The 17,783-nt window shown below is 38.9% G+C and overlaps 1 protein-coding gene across 6 annotated transcripts in view; it reads right to left on the bottom strand.

Annotated features, from left to right (window-relative positions):
* The window catches only part of WDR7 (WD repeat domain 7), a 390,067-nt gene that overhangs the window by 360,499 nt on the left and 11,785 nt on the right, over positions 1-17,783 (bottom strand). For 2 of the 6 annotated variants that reach the window (XM_035271195.3, XM_078348221.1), the window contains exon 1: positions 14,585-14,792. The exons of 2 other annotated variants lie outside the window; for them this stretch is intronic. The gene's annotated coding sequence lies outside the window, so the exon portion shown is untranslated. Of the gene's footprint in view, positions 1-14,419; positions 14,497-14,584; positions 14,793-17,783 lie in introns of those variants that run through there. 2 more of the 6 variants (XM_035271193.3, XM_035271194.3) reach the window with 1 other exon arrangement.

Genomic DNA, 17,783 nt, shown 5'->3' with positions numbered 1-17,783 from the left:
AAAATTAACCAGGCACAGTGCTGCACTCCTGTAGTCCCTAGGATTACTTGGGAGACCAAGGTGGGAGAATCATCGGAGCCCAAGAGGTGGAGGCTACACTGTGCCAAGATTGTGCCACTACACTCCAGCCTAGGCGATAGAGTAAGACCCTGTCTCAAAAAAAAAAAAAGAAAAAGAAAAGAAAGCTAAGCACATAACCAATTTTAATCAATTTGGAATAGCATGTTCCTGGCTGAATCATATATCCAACTATGACTTTCTCAAAAAAAGAGAATCTGGAAGGAGTTCACATCACCGGCCGGGCACAGTGGCTCATGCCTGTAATCCTAGCACTTTGGGATACCAAGTCGGGCAGACCACGAGGTCAAGAGATGGAGACCATCCTGGCCAACATGGTGAAACCCTGTCTCTAACAAAAATACAAAAACTAGCCAGGCGTGATGGCACCTACCTGTAGTCCCAGCTACTCGGGAGGCTGAGGCAGGAGAATCACTTGAACCTGCAAGGTGGAGGTTGCAGTAAGCCAAGATCATGCCACTGCACTCCAGCCTAGGTGAAAGAGTAAGACTCTGTCTCAAAAAAATTAATTTAATTAAATTAAAAAATAAATTATATCACCAAAGAAGATTTCTCTCAAGTAAATAAGTGCAAAGCACTGACTACAACATGGTGAGATCTGGAAAGAACACCATTTCTCTAAGCTGCTGGGCGACTTGTATTCAGTACGTATGGCCTGGTTAAACAGAATGCAAACAGATTCAGGACTATGGAATATAGAGTACAAAATGCCCCAAAACATTTTTTTTCTACTACCTTAAAAATCTAATAAAAATGAAACTTTAGAAAAACCACCAGAAGCACTAATAAAATAATGTGAAATAGAGGATAACATGGCTTATGATAGAACAGTATATGACAATTAAATACTTCTAGGAAGGACTACCACCAAATTGGCAACCACATAAATCTAGTTCTAAGCAACTGACCAAAACAAAAAAATGGGCAAATTAGCCAGAATCTAGCTATTCCATTAGGTAGATCACAGGAATCTAAGTTCAAATTTCTTTAAAATGAAGAATGGATGAGCTAAGATACACTAAACTGCCAACACAAGGAATTTTTTTAAGGGAAAAAAAAGGCAATGTAAATCCAAAGCATGCAGCTTTTCAGCCATCAGCATTCAACCAGTCTACGTAGTAGTTAACAATCCATACTTAACGTTCCCAACATTATCTCCTATTGTAGCAAAAAAGTTAAATATGTTCCAAAAAACTTTATACGAAGTGGAGGTAAGCAAGTCACAGGACAGGATTTATTGGTATTAAAAAAAAAATCCTATTTCTATGGAAAACGCCAAAAGCAAAAGTGATTGAATGAATGACGAGAATAATCTGTTATGAAATTAACTTTAATAGAAACTCAAATAAAATTACCTTACTAATTCTCCAAAATATTATAATTATAAAATATATTCAGATTTTGCAGCTAATACATTGAGGGCATATGCTATGTTTCAAATTTCAACATGATCTTACAAATAGATATGTTCTTAGACTAGATGCTTCTAAAAACAAAATAATACTAGGAACACTGAGTTTTCATTGATGTTTGTGTCAAAATCTAGCTTAAAATTACATTTAGAGTGCTTATTAAATAAAAAATGTTTAAAGGATAAAGCTCTACAAATATCAGCAATTCTAGATTCTACTTCTCATTTTACCACTAATTATGCAGTCTTTGATGCTATCATCTTATTTCTGAGGCTTAGTTTTCTCAATTTATTAAAATTAATATTGAATCATTTTTAAGTCAACAAATCAAATAAGGAACCAGGGTTCTTAGAGATAAAATTTCAGTTGTCTCTTTTGATTAATTTCAGGTATTGATTTATTTCCCCTAATTTCGCCTACTTCTCAACTCTGTAGAGAAATAATTTAAAATACTGGGCTCCAGTCAACAAGAGCAACAAAAATAATAACTGAAAGAATGGTGGGCCTACAGTCAGAAGACCTATATTCAAATTCTTACCCCTCCATGTGATCTTGACAAAGTTATCTCTCTAGGTCTCAGTTTCCACATCTGTAAAAATGGATAATAATTTTCTCTTCCTCTCAGAAAGATGTCATAAAGATCAAGAGTCCATATATGTAATGCAACTAGTACAATACCTAGCACATGGCAGATGCTCAGTAAACATTATTTAAAAAAACACACACAGATTTTGCTGCTTCTTCACATTCTGCTTGCATATCTACAGGTTTCTTCCAGCACTTAATATTTAATAAGGTTGGGCTTTCCGAAAGGTTAGTATCTTTCATTGACTTTCTGCCACAATATAAAAGTATTACTGTGCATGCTTGTCAAACACAATTCAAAATGTACAATTGTACAATGCAAATATAGCAATTTAGTTCTGTATTACTTTATTGGAAATAATACTACTAACTTCCAACCCAAAACTAAAATGGCTTTCAAATTAAATTTCAATCTCCTAATAATCAGGATACATTTTAGAGCAGCATTTCTCAAGTTTCTAGTTCATGCCTATACTATGGTAGGTATTACAATAATAAATAAAATAGACACAATTCAACTATCCAGTGGGGCTTACATACATGTAAACAATTACCACAGAGCATGAGAGAAGTCTCAAGACACATGGAAACACAAAAGATAGATTCCCTAACCTAGACTTCAATGAGTCTAGGAAGGATTCCTAGAAGAAATGATGAATAGAATGAGAAGGAATTAACTACAATAGGCTCAGGTAATCACATGTTCATAGGGCCAGAGATATCATCTCAATTCTTTCTGAACAGTAAATACTAGGGCTGACATTTAGAGTAAAAAGACAGAATGGTGAGAAAACAACCAACAGTCAACATACATCAGATCATAAAGGGCTTCTTGTAAGACATTTTAAAGAGTTTGGACTTTAATTTGACAGCAAAGGAAAGTAGGTAAAGTGTTTTAAATCTGACACTGCTTCTCAGAAAGATCACTCTAGCTGTGATATAATAGAGAGGGATAAAACTGAGGAGCTGAAGACCAACAAGGCTATTGCAGTTCTGCAGGAGAGAAACGGTAGTGCCTGAATTTATCACGATCTCTCATTACTTATTTCTGGGGCATCTCTGTTCATGGCTGTCTCCACTACTATTCTTTCAATCTCCCTGGTTACAAGATACACACTCTGTGTACTCACTACCAAATGATGCTTAGCACAGTATCTGCCACATAGGACATCTTTAATAAATATATGATAAAGGGTATTCGTGGTGAGAATAGTACTAATAATAATACTGTTATGAGAGCTACTTTAAAGATAGGACTTGGTATTCAACACACCAAGGTGATCAGGATGCAACATGGATTCTGATACAAGTTTCACACAGAGCTACTTTGAGGATAAAAGAAAAGTAAAAGGCAGTTTTAAATACTGAAAGCTTTCTAAGTAAAGGATGGGCATTCTTAAACACTGATGCCCAGGGAAGTATCAGTAAATTTAGATTCCAACATGGAAGATCGGTGTGGAACCTTGTATTTTCTCTCATTCCCAATCCTAGAGTTAATAAATTATAGTTAAGCATAGAATACTTTATCTTCCATGTTGGAATCTAAATTTACTGATACTTCCCTGGGCATCAGTGTTTAAGAATGCCCATCCTTTACTTAGAAAGCTTTCAGTATTTAAAACTGCCTTTTACTTTTCTTTTATCCTCAAAGTAGCTCTGTGTGAAACTTGTATCAGAATCCATGTTGCATCCTGATCACCTTGGTGTGTTGAATACCAAGTCCATGGAAGATAAAGTATTCTATGCTTAACCATAATTTATTAACTCTAGGATTGGGAATGAGAGAAAATACAAGGTTCCACACCGATCTTCCATGTTGGAATCTAAATTTACTGATACTTCCCTGGGCATCAGTGTTTAAGAATGCCCATCCTTTACTTAGAAAGCTTTCAGTATTTAAAACTGCCTTTTACTTTTCTTTTATCCTCAAAGTAGCTCTGTGTGAAACTTGTATCAGAATCCATGTTGCATCCTGATCACCTTGGTGTGTTGAATACCAAGTCCATGGAAGATAAAGTATTCTATGCTTAACCATAATTTATTAACTCTAGGATTGGGAATGAGAGAAAATACAAGGTTCCACACCGATCTTCAGTTGGGCCACATTGTAAAGAGACTTAAGGTCCAATAGGCAGGTATCTATACAAAGAATCAATATGCTCAAACTTTTTGAGATAGTATGAAGGTTGGATTAATACAGAGAAACAACTGCAGACAGACAAACCAAATATGATGCCACTGCAATGAGCCTGGATACTCAGTGATAAGAAGCTTAGCTAATATTAGAGTACTGAAAGGAAAATAGGAGACTTGACAGAGGAAGAATCGTAAGTCACGAGGAGATTGGTGAAATAGGTAAGGCCACAGACAAGAAGACTGTTGTTTTCCTGACTGGGTGGTAAAGAAAGAGGTAGGAGGGAAGCACAATGAGATGGAGGAAGGAAAGAGAGAGCAATGATGCTAAAGAGGAAAAGAGGCATAAACTGGTCTCTGAGATTGTAACTCAGAAAGTATTTTCATAAAACGATACTGGAGACCTCAACAAAAATTGTCCCACATGAATTGTAAAAAGGCAATGAGCCTTTGCCAAACCAAGCCATTTCAAAAATTTATGAAATAACGCTGTCTCCTGCTGTTTTGCTTTTATTTTTTATATTTAAAAATGAAAGGTTTTTATATTTGAAAAAAAAATAGCTTGGCTTCCCAGTCTAGAATGGAGAGAAATATAGCTTGTTACCATCCTGGGGATGTTTTATTTGTGTGGATATTTAGATCTGTTAGCAACTCTCTCAAGATCACACAGCAAATTGATCTCAGAGCTCAGAAGCACACACAGATCTCCTGGGTTCAGTGAAACACTTTTCACTATCCTGAATTGCCTTTATTTACCACAAAATTCCATTTAACAGAAAGCTTCATTATCCAGGCATTCTGGTTAATCAAGATTTTGCCAAAACATAGTACTCATTAAAAGATAAATGGAACTACAGTGTTTACAGATAAAATCACAGGATGTCTGTGATCAGTGGCTCTTGGGAGAGGGAAGAGAATATGGGCTAAGAGGTGCTGGAAGGAAGGAAGACGGAATAGTATCACAAATATGATGGATGCTATGTGCCCAAATCTCCCTTCTGGAAAGAAGGACCCAACTGCTGAGAGAGCTCCCAGCAGACAGGCCCAGGTTGTCAGCACCACTAGGCACTGCCTCAGCCCAAGAGAGATGTCTTGTCCAAGCCCTTGTACCCTTCCCATGGGACAGCCCACATCCAGTGATGGATCAATATGGAAATATAAAGGCCAGACCCCCTCACAATTCAAGATATCTCTGAAGGGTCATCCCATCTTCAGAACTTCCCCCAGGGTCAATTGAGACTCCTTTGAGACCCATCACCACTCAACTTTAACATGGGGCCAAAGCTATTTCCTTTCCCTAGGTGTTGATTCTAAGAGCACTCCCTAATAAGCCCGAGTCTCCCTCTCAAAGTCTGCTCACCAGGGAACTCAAACTGTGAAAGTCAATATCGAAGCTCTTTTTGGTGCAAGTGTTCACTATACTGTTCTTTCTATTTTTATGTTTGAAAATTTCTACAATTTTTAAAGGGTACCTGGAAAGAACTTCAATATCCACAAATCAGGGATTGGTTAATACATTATGATAAAGCTTTACAATGGAACACTGCAGTATGAGATATAAAACAAACACCAAAACATATAGTGGGCGCGCACACACACACACACACACACACACACACTCAATAATTCTGGAATGATAGTGAACAAACCAAAAACAATAATAATGACTGCCTTTTAAGAGAAGAATAGGAGGAGGAGACTGGGCTGAGTAGAAGTCCTAATTCTCAACATAAATTCCTGGTTTGTTGCTGTTGCTGTTTTTGCATCACCACTGTATTTTCCATTACAATACAGTTAAATAAAGGAATAAAGTGGCCTAGATACACCAATTTCTTTTTTTTGTTGTTTGTTTTATGAGATGGAGTGTTTTTTACTCATCACCCAGGCTAGAATGCAGTGGTGCAATCTTGGCTCACTGCAACCTCCGCCTCCCAGGTTCAAGGAATTCTCCTGCCTCAGCCTCCTGAGTAGCTGGAACTACAGGCCACCCACCACCAGGCCCAGATAATTTTTGTATTTTTAGTAGAGACGGGGTTTCACCATGCTGGCCAGGCTGGTCTTGAACTCCTGACCTCAGGTGATCTACTGGCCTCGGCCTCCCAAAGGGCTAGGATTAAGGCATCAGCCACCATGCCCAGCCACATCAAGTTCTTTTGTTTTAAAGTTGAACATATGCACACAACATGAGTTTTCAAAATACATTTAGGTTTAACAAGTATTTATCTTTAGGCTATAATCTTTTTAAATGTTAGCTCCTTCTACTGTGAGTGTCCCGTCCTAAACCACATGATTTCCTACTCCTGCTATTCCTATTTTCACTATACCTTCCAAATGCTTCATGCATAACACTCATTCATCTGTTCCACTACAGCCTGTTTCTCCAGGATAAAATCTATAAATCTAGCACCTTTGTTATCTAAGCATTATCAAGCAAACCCCATATCTGCACCTAAAACACTGACTTTTACTAGTGGTCAGTAGGTGTTTATTGAATGAATAAACAGAAACAGTAACCAGCATTTCTTAAGCCCTCATTATGTGCCAAGGGTTATGTTAAGTGTTTCATGTACAGCTCTAATTTAACTCTTTTGAGGAAAAAATATCTCTTTAAAAAAAAAAAAATCTAACTCCTCCTGAACCACTGCAAAAATCTTCCTCCCTTAATTATGTTTTCACTGTCTACCATTTCAATCTATTTTATAAGTTAGCCTTCGCCCTTCAAACATGTCTACATTTCATTTTTAGCCAAATACCTTCCCTGGCCTCTCCTTGTAAATTTAACAATCTCTGTCTCTCTCATTACAATTAGCATTTTGAAACGTGGTCTTTAACTTGGTGCTTCCATTTCCTTAGTATAAGAGGCCTCGTGTACTCTAGTCTCGGCTCTCAAAAAGACTTAATTTAAGGACACTCAAGATCTCCCACTACATGAAGGGGTCAACAATCTTTCTAAAAGGACACTCCAGGGCAGAACTCTCCAATATTGCAGAGACAAGCAATGCCTTACAAGAGAAGTGAGGAAAGAGGATGCTTTGACATTAATCGATTGTTGATAACCTATTCCTCCTAAGTTCAATTATCTTATATATACTCTATAGCTGCTAGTGTGACGTTGCTGATTTTTTGCAATGCACTCTTTTTTTCTGGTACAGCAGACTGTCCCAATTATCTTCTTCCTATTTTCTCAGCTTTCTTCTACCTAGACAAGTGAAGGCTTATAGAGCCCTAAGAAATATTCAAAAGACTTAATCCTGTTACCACACGTTGGTTTGTTTTTGTAAAATTCAATGTGCCTTTAAAAACCTTAAAATGAAATTACCTTTCGCCTTGTGATTCCTCCCAAATTTTTATTATGAAAAATCTCAAATATACAAAAGTTCAAAGTAGAGTATAACAATCACTCAAAAAAGAATATCTTGTCATATTTCCATTGGCAATGTGGCAGGTATATCTACATATATGCTGTATATATGTGATACGTATATGCTATGCATATGTGTGTTTTTTAGAAGTCTGTGTGTATATATGTGTATGTATTTGTGTGTGTGTGTGTGTATGTGTGTAGAACCATTTGAAAGTAACTTATACATATCATGATGATTCACCCTAAATGCCTTTAAAGACAAAACTTAAAATAAGGGCATTCTCCTTCATAATCACACTACCATTATCATACTCACTACTATCAACACCATAATCATTCTCTAATAGCATCTACACACTAGTCCATATTCAAAGTACTTCAATAGTCTACAAAATGCTTTTTATGACTTTTCCCCCCCAAAGCTGCAAACAAAATACTCAAGTTTTATGCACTGCATTTGGTTGTTGTTATGGACTGAATGATATGTCCTCCCAAAATTCCTACGTTGAGGCCCTAACCCCTAGTGCATTTGGAGGTAAGGCCTGTGAGAAGGTGATAAAAGTGGTCATAACAGCAGGACGCTACGGTGATAGGGCTGGTGTCCTTGTAAGAAGGGGAAGAGACACAAGAGCTCTCTCTCTCTCCACCACTGTGAGAACACGGTGAGAGGGCAGCCATCTGCAAGCCAGAAAGAGAGCCCTCACAGAGAACAAACCTTCCAACCTTAATCTGGGGCACTTCTAGCTTCTAAACTGTGAGAAAATCAAATTCTGTTGTTCAAGCCACTCAGTTTGTGGTATTTTTTATGACAGCCTGAACAGACTAAAAAAGCTGTTAGGGCTCTTTAGTTCTCGAATAATCCCACCTTATTTTTTTAATACTAATTTTAAGAAGCCAAACCAATTGTTGGAGAATATTCCACATCTGAAGATTTTTCTGATTGTTTTACATAGTATCATTTAACCTGTCCCTCCATCACCTGTTTTTTTACTATAAATGAAGTTGGATCTAACAACATTTGCTCAAGTAAACATCGTGGGCAAGAATACTCAATAGGTGGTGATGTACACTTCACACTGCATCACCTCGCTTACGTCACGTTTTCCCATGAGCAGCAATGCTACCTTTGACCATTTGATTCAGGTGGTGACTACCAGATTATTTTCACTGCTACTGTTTTTGTTTTTCCTTCTGAAATGATAAATGCCCTATGGGGTGATATTCTGATAAGACAATCCTGTTCCACACTATCCCACGTAATATTGGTATCACAAATGATTTCTAAAAGCTATAAAGCAGTTAAGATTATATACAAACTAGTATCAGATAAATGTTAATTCCTCCACACTGTTTTTCTAGCTCTCGAATACAAAAGTCTGTATTTCTATCCTAGCAACAGAGCATTTTCACAGGATAGTCAATATCTCCTCATTATGTGTCCCCAGGCAGGCCCCCTGTGACTTGCAGACAAAAATAAACTCAAATTTTCTCTCATGAGAATGGGCACACATGAACTGGTATAGGCCGTAGCTACCCACCTACCAATGGGGAATATGGGAAGCAAGTACTAAACCCTAAACAGCTTAAGGTACTTGCCACAGCTGCAGTGAAAGAAGTTTGTAAAAGTTCATTCAAATTCTCAGAGAACATTCCTACATCATTCGTCAAAAGAATGTACCCAACTCAAGATCACAGTATGATGTGATGAGAATGTGATCATTAAGATGATGTATTTTCTTTGTGCTTATGCATTTACCACCAATCAATTGAAGATTTGGAAAAAAAAACTGAAGTAGATAATGAAGACTCTGTTTATTATACTACAATGAGACAGCTAAGTCGTAAAAACACACTAAAGAAATTACTCAGCTGCTTCCTTTTAACAGAGTGTTTCCAAAATTTAAGAGCTTGTAAGGGACACAACCTTCTGACACTTAAGCAGCTGACAAGATTACGCTTTCTTACTTGAGTGATAACGAAATATACTGTACTCTCAATGAACCTGATGCTTAAGGACTGAGTTGGTTAAAGGAAGTTCCAGTATTCAGTTTCAAAGGAACATGTGGAATTAGCAGATGGCAACAGGAGACCACACTTATTTCTTATTGCTAAACAGCCCTCAGTGCATGAGAGACAGATTTGGAAAAACTGCAGAGCTATTTGGTCAAAAATAAATCACATTTTACAAGTGATTCATAGATTTTGAGGCATATAAATCATGTTTTAAATTTCTGCAGGTGCTATTAGAATGACTGAATTCTTCTACTTGTACTCTATCCATCACCAACCTACAACAATTTCAAGAGTTACTGATTAAGCTAAAAGCCCATTATGCCCACCAAGACCTTACTTTTTAAAGGAAATAAATTCCATTTGGTAGAAACAACTTCAACTTTCTCCTGCCACCCACCTCTAATCTCACCTGCATCTCCAATCATTCCAACTTCTTCCCTTACATTGCCATCCCAAGTCTAAACTGAGCACTGAACTTTCTCATTGTATATACATTGAATTATAAAGAAAAAGAAGAAACAAACATGCTTCCCCAAATTGGAAGCTGAATTCCCACATTTGTCTTTTAATCACTAAAATAAGCTGGGCAACTGTGAAGGTATGAAAGTCACACTGACTGGAGAGAAACCCAGCTCTCCATTTCCCAGTTTTAAACTCTGAGGAAATATGTGACATCTCAAATAAGACTTCTTATTTATAACATGACCCTCCTCATTACAGACTATAGAAAAGTGCTCTGACTGTTACAAAAACTGTGCTTGGCAAGGTTACCAATGGCCTCCCCACTGTTAAATCCATTATCAAGTTCTATCAAGTTCTAATCCTTATCTTACTTGACTTACCAGAAGCATTTGACATATTTCATATTCTGTCCTTGACATACTTCTTTACCTGACCTCAAAGTCTTCATCTTTTCCTAACTTTGCTTCTTCTTCTCTGGCTTTAGCCTCCCTTCTTACTCTTTTGACTTTAAATGTTGGCATTCCCAGAACTTAGTCCTTAGACATCTCTGGCAACACTCCCTCCTTCAACGATCTTAACAAGCCTCATCGCTTTAAATACCATCTACAGGTTGAGTACCCCTTATCTGAAATGCTTTGGACCAGAAGTGTTTTAAATTTCAGATTTGGGGATATTTGTACTATACTTACAGGTTGAGCTCTCTAATCCAAAAATCCAAAGTCCAAAATGCTCCAGTGAGCATTTATTTGGAGCATCATGTTTATGCTCAAGAGTTCTGGATTTTGGATTAGGAATGCTCAACCTGTTTACACTGACAATTCCTCAATTTATAGTGTGGGAAGCTTTTCTGAAATCCAAATTCATATGTCCAGTTTCCGACTCAGCATCTCCTTTTGAATGGCTAATAAGTTTCTCAAACGTGGCATGTCCAAAAGTGAGCCCCTGCTCTTCCTTCCTCAATCATGCCCCTCCTGCAGTCTTCCCATCTCAGCAACTGACAACTCCAGTTTTATAGCTATACAGACCAAAATCCTAGAATCATCTTTAATTACTCTATTACTCTCTCACACATTCCATATCCCAATCCATCAGTAAACACTACTGGCTACACCTTCAAATCACATCCAGAATCCTGCAACACCTCAACACTTTAACTAGAACCACCCCATTCTCAATCAGCAAATTCCACCAGGGATAACACAACAGCCCTCTACCTGATCTCCCTGTTTCCATCTTTGCTCCCCTTCAGTCTCAACACAGCATATACAGTAACACTATTTAAAAAAAAAAAATCATGCTGTGATCACATCTCAAAATCTTCCAATGGCTTACCTGTCTCACACAGAGCAAAAGCCAACTCTACAAATGACTACCTATCTTATATGACTGAGGTGGTTGTTCTCTCCCTGCTCACTCTTTTCTATCTGCTCTGATTCATTGGTGTTGCTCAAAAATACCAAGCAGGACCTCACCTCAGAACAAGGTCCCCCACCCCAGCTTCCTTTTGGCACACTCCCTCACCTCTTCAAATCTCTGTGAAATATTACCTTTTTAGTGAAGGCTTTCCTGACCATCATAAATTGCAAAATCTGCCATTCAAACAGAATACTTACAATCATTTAACATACCATTTGTTTTATTGATTTATCATCTGCCTCTTCTGCTATATGTCCTATGATGGTAAAGCTTTGTGTTTGGTTTCTTCTTTATTGTATTCTCAGTGCCTAAAATTCCTGCCACATAGAAGGAATCCAAATACTTAGATAAATAAACAAACTAGTGAATGAAATATGTTTGCATTGGTTTAAGTAAAGTTGCACCAATCCGCAAATTAAAGTATATCTCGAGTTTATATGTTTTGGATTTCACAGGAGTTTCTTGTCAATTAATTCTTCTATAATAATGTCAACAATTAATACAAGTCTCCTTAATCAAAATGTTATTAACATATTATTGCTTTTTCCCCAGCTACAGTTTTTACCTACACTCCTGCCTCTTTTACTCTATCATGATATATACACAGCTAAACATATCTTAGGCACTATAAAGCAAATTACTAACACAATCACTGCTACACTCCCTATGGCCTATTAATTAAGCACAACACTGTTTCTTAAAAGTAAGTGCAGTGATATTTCATTCGTGTGAGTTTTTTGCTCCAACCGATGGAAGTTTATACTGTCTGTTTCTATCTGAAATGTTTAGAAAAAAGAAGAACCCTTATGGAAGACAGCCAAATAAACTTGAATGTGAAAACAGAAGGTAATTGGATAACATGTCTGCTATCACTGACATGTACCAACCATCAACATTCAGTAAGAAACATGATGTGCAACGAACTAGAAGAGTATCTCCAGTGAGCTTGAAGGGTCATAAATTACAACTGCTAAGCTGAATGGGAGACTACATTTTCAAAGTCATGTATTTCCAGGCCAGGTGCAGTAGCTCATGACTAATTTCGATATTTTGGGAGGCCAAGGCAGGCAAATCACTTGAAGTCAGGAGTTCCAGACAAGCCTGTCCAACATGGTGAAACCCTATCTGTAGTACAAATACAAAAATTAGCTCTGTATGCTGACGGGCATCTGTAATCCCAGCTACTAGGGAGGCTGAGGCAGGAGAAATGCCTGAACTCGGGAGTTGGAGGTTGCAGTGAGTCGAGATCACACCACTGCACTCCAGCCTGGGCAACAGTGATAATCTATCTCAAAAAGAAAGAAAGTCCCAACAAATTAAAAAACTGTCACAGGGAGATATAACAGATAAACCCAGAAATAAAGGCCTCAGGCTCCCTTGTAGCTAGGATTACAGATGTGGGCTTGGTGGATGAATGAATGAAAAAATGGTATTTTTAGTAGAGATGGGGTTTCACCATGTTAGTCAGGCTGGGGATATGTCTTGAACAGCCCAAAGACGATCATTGAATTCAGTAAGATTAAGTCAATACTCTGCACCTGAAGTCCAAAATGAACTTTAAGGATGCATACATCTAACATACATCATACCACTAAAGCTAAATGTCATCCCACCCTTCTCATGAAGAAAGCACAAAACAAGCTTACTCCTTTTAAGATTTTCTATGCTAAGTGTGTTACATGGAGAAACCACCCAAATTCCTTTAACTTCAAAACAGAACTTATATCCAATATAAAAGAAAACTGTAAGATACAAAACCTCGAAAATTTAAGTTACTACCCCCAAAATTTAAGTTAAATTCTTACAGCGATATTCAAACCAAGCCAAGCCCAGTCCCTTCAATTCACCCAGTCAACGAGATGGTTTAAAATTTAGCTACAGGTGGCAATAAGAAAAAATAAAGGGCATACTCCCATTTTTCTCTGCAAATATTTCTCTGAAACACTCTTAAAATAAGGATTGGCAGTAAAACAAATGAATTTCTCTACCATAATCCCTAATTGACATTAATAATAAAGCATTAATTATATTTATACTGGTTCATTTTCCCAACTTATAATAACTACTATGTTTTGTTCTGGACGAAACCAGGCAGTTTTTCATTCTTTCTAATAATGAAGGCATTTCAACACATATGTCCACTTTTAAGCTGACCTCCATACAGTCACAAGTTTGCTTATAAAGCAAGAAGCAGATGCGAACTAAAATTTGTTTAAGAAAATGTCAAAAACGCAGTTAATTTATTTCATACAACAGGCACTTCCTGCAACCTTGCCCATAAAATCCTAAGGTGTAAACATCTGAAAGGGTCAGTTTGCCTCTTCTCTCATGGCAAATATTACATTGAAAGGAAGCTGTAGCTGCCACTGACTAAACCCTAAAATCAGCAGCATCAACAGTATTAGTGCAGCCTGTGATGCAACAGTAGCTTCCCTAGTTTCAGACTATACATAGCCCAGCAAATTCTGTCTGAAAAACTGACATATCAAATGGGTCAAAACCATAAACCAATTTTTGAATCAAAGGTAGGGTAGTGCTGACTTCAAAGAGCTTCAGAACGCTGCGACGCCTCAGTAAGTGAACGGGAGTGACTGATATCCGCTCAGACAAGTACTGGGTTAAAGGGATAAGAACTGGCAGGTGGCATCTCAAAAATGAAATTCTAACAGTGGCATCAGTACCTTGGGCATGGGCAAGAGTAATAATACCAACAGGTAAGGAAAGACTATATGAACCCCAAAAGCAAGCACATTGCCCAAAATTGCTGTCAGTAACCACCCACGATCATCACCAACCACCTGATCCCGTGTAGACTGTGACTGGGACACAGGCAGTCCCACCTCAAGAGCAAAGCAACTGTCACAAATAGCAAATATCACTCGCCAGGCGAGGGAGCCCCAAAGATCCCCAGCGGGCCCCCAAGCTCTTGGTTACGGCGCCTAACTGTGGGCCCGACCTGCAGGCGAAGCAAGGAGCAGAGCTTGCAGCCGCAGAGTTCTGACAGCTGGCACCGCCCCCGGCTAGAGCGGGCTTGTGACCTTTGACCCCTGACCCCCGACCTCCACTGTGCAGACACATCCCACCGTGGGGTTTCTCACCGTGAAGCTTGAAAGCCCCTTACCTGTCACAGCTTCATCTCATGCCGCGATGTAGTCTATCAGACCGCCGGTGGGCGCCCCAGCCAAGGAGGACAAGGATAGGGCGGAAATACCCAGGATGCGGGGTGCGTGGATCCGGCTGGGGTAACCTTTGGGGCGGTAAGCGCTACCCAGCCGCCGTCTCCCCACTGAGACTGCAAGGTGCCTGTGCCGCCGCCGCTGCAGTAAATCAGCTGACACCAGCCCCAACTGCCGTGACTTTCCCTGCAACTGTCGCAAAAATGAGGGGGTGGCAAACTCTCCATTTCCCTGCATGCACGGCATAAGCCGGCGCGCAGAGAGCCGGCCTCGTTACCACGGAGACAGAAGGTGGAGAAAGGGTCAGCTGTGGGCAAGGAGTGCACGGCCGCCATTTTTCTTAGGGGAAGTCTAGTCTATGCTGTCCTTTCGCCTCTAACACCCACGTTGGGAAGACCAAGATGGAGCGAAGGATGAAGTAGCAACCGTTATTAGGTCTTTCTTGGAACTGGGATGTTGCAGGTTTACACTTCTTTCCCCATGACTCGGCCCAGACGCCTGGAAATATCAGTTGCTGTTTCCTTTTTGCCTCTGAACTCAACTGTTGCCCTGGACGCAGAGGGCCAGACATAGAGCTCTGCCACTCCACTAGAGGAAGTCTGACTTTGTGTAATGCTCCTGCAGAGGAGGGAGGATGAATATACTCTCTCCGTGTGGACGGCAAAGAGTGATGGAGTGTGAGCTCTGCCTTCAGAGAGGCAGTGTATTCAGATCCCGGTTCCTCCACTGAGCACCATTAGTATTGTCTTGGGCATTTTGCTTCTTCTTCATTCTCTTCTAAATTTCTGCATTTGCAAAATAGGGATAATAACCTGTGGATGTCTAGGAGATTAAGCAAGTTTAATAAATGTTAATAACTTATGCCTGTCCCTCTTCCGCTCAAATATTGGTTGAATAAATGAATGAATGGCAACCAAGGGGAAAGCATGTGCCATGCTGTGGCCAACGGTCAGTTCTGTTAAAAAGATACAAAAGATGTTCATCCCATGGCTGTTTTTTTCTTTACAGGCTCACTAGTTGATTTATAGGTTAAGTGTGAATCCTGTTGCAGTCATCAAAAGTTATGGTGTACGTATACCAATAACCTGGGAATCTTGTTAAAATAAGTTTCTGAATCAGTAGGTCTGGAGTGAGTTCTGAGATTCTCCATTTCTAACACGCTTCCAGGTAATATCCATGACTACTGGTCCTTGGAAAATACCTTGCATAGCTAACTCCTATTAGGCACATGGCCTGGAGCATAGGATAAGGGAACAGAACAGGGCAGAATCAGCTCTTTCAGACAGGATAGTTTCCTTGCTAATTTGCCAAACGTATGCTCAGTGTTGGTTTGGTCAAAAGGCTTCCTCTCAACAATTAGTTGTTTGTGCTAATGGCAAACCACTACCTGTCCTTCTTTCCAGTATAGACATCTTCCCCCAGCAACACATCAAGACCCATCAGTGTCCTGTGTTGCTTACCCCTTGTCCCTTCACTCCGCATCCAACTATTGCACTGTACTGTATTGTTTCCTATATGTGGTTTCTGTTTATTTGTAGAGACCAGCTCTGCTGCTACCATGAGAAAAACTAAATCATAATGACCAGAGAAGTCAACATAACTTGAAAATCAATAATTCTGAATTTTTCTTGTACTGCAAATTGGAATTCTATGCTTTTCTTCTACTTTTGACTAACTGCCTTACAATCAGTCACATGAGTTGAGGGGGAAGAATGATGCTGAATAGAAGAAACTGATTCCTCAACCAGTTGACTTCAGCATACTCACTCACTCTGTTGTAATGATGAATACATTTACACCATTAAGTTCATAATCCTTTTTACAATTTTTTTGAAACATGGGAAGCATAGAGTGGTTGCCATAGAATCATCTTAGGCTACCTTATATCTTGTTGGGTTTGTGATGGAAATATATAGGATATCTTTCCTAAATAAAGACTCTTTTATTCAACAAATATTTATTGAATACTATAAGTTTCAAATACCTTCCTAAAAATGCAAAGGTTAATAGGAAGATAATTACCACTCTGGCCTCTCTCTACCAAGTTTATAAAAGTTATTGCCAAAGTCTATAGATTTACGGAATCTCCTGAGCCACAGAGCTAAAATAAATATTTAAATATTAATGAATAAAATGCTCTAGTTCAGAAAATTCACACATTTATACACACACACACACACACACACACACCTCTTTTACATATAACCTTCTGAAAATTTGTATTAAGATTTGTATCTTCAGTAAGCTGAACTTCAGTACATTTATGTGAATAAATTATTTATTCCTTTCGTCTAGAAGAACTATACAAAAATCTTAACAGATTTAACTAATTAAAAATTCAGTTCAGACTGAATGCAGTGGCTCATGCCTGTAATCACAGCACTCTGAGAGGCCGAGGCGGGAAGATCACAAGATCAGGAGTTTGAGGCCAGCCTGAACGTGGTGAAACCTCATCCCTACTAAAAACATAAAAAATTAGCCAGGCGTGTTGGCATGTGCCTGTAATCCCAGCTACTTTGGAAGCTGAGGCAGGAGAATTGTTTGAACCTGGGGGGCGGAGGTTGCATTGAGCCAAGATTGTGCCACTGCATTCCACCTGGGTGACACAGCAAGACTCCATCTAAAAAAAAAATCAGTTCAACATATATTTCTTGAGCCTTAGTTGAAGGTCAAGCTGAGAAAGGGAGAATCTGACATACTCAGCTTCCATGGAGGAAGGCAAGCTCTGCTTCCTACTGAGATGCAGGAGGTAGGGAATTCCCTAAACACTAGAAAGTGTGTTGGATGCTGAGCAACTAAAAAGAATAACAAATTTCCACTAATACAGATAAACTATAGTACAGTGTAGGATGAGAAATGCCAAATTAAGGAGCAAGGAAAAAAAGAGATGAATTATTTCTAGGTTGGGGTAAGGAAAAATAGTCACATTAGGTCATATGGAACTCTAGAAAAATTGATCCGATTTTGGGAAAGGGCCAGGCGTGGAGGCTCACACCCGTAATCCTGGCATTTTGGGAGGCTGAAGCAGGTGAAATCACCTGAGGTCAGGAGTTCAAGACCAGCCTGGCCAACATGGTGAAACCCCATCTCTACTAAAAATACAAAAATTATTTGAGCATGGTGGTGCATGCCTGTAATCCCAGC

Source organism: Callithrix jacchus, chromosome 13 (assembly GCF_049354715.1).
Source record: "Callithrix jacchus isolate 240 chromosome 13, calJac240_pri, whole genome shotgun sequence".
In the NCBI taxonomy this organism is placed as follows: domain Eukaryota; kingdom Metazoa; phylum Chordata; class Mammalia; order Primates; family Cebidae; genus Callithrix; species Callithrix jacchus.
Note: the sequence above shows the minus strand (reverse complement) of the source record. Positions and strands in the feature narration are given on the sequence as shown.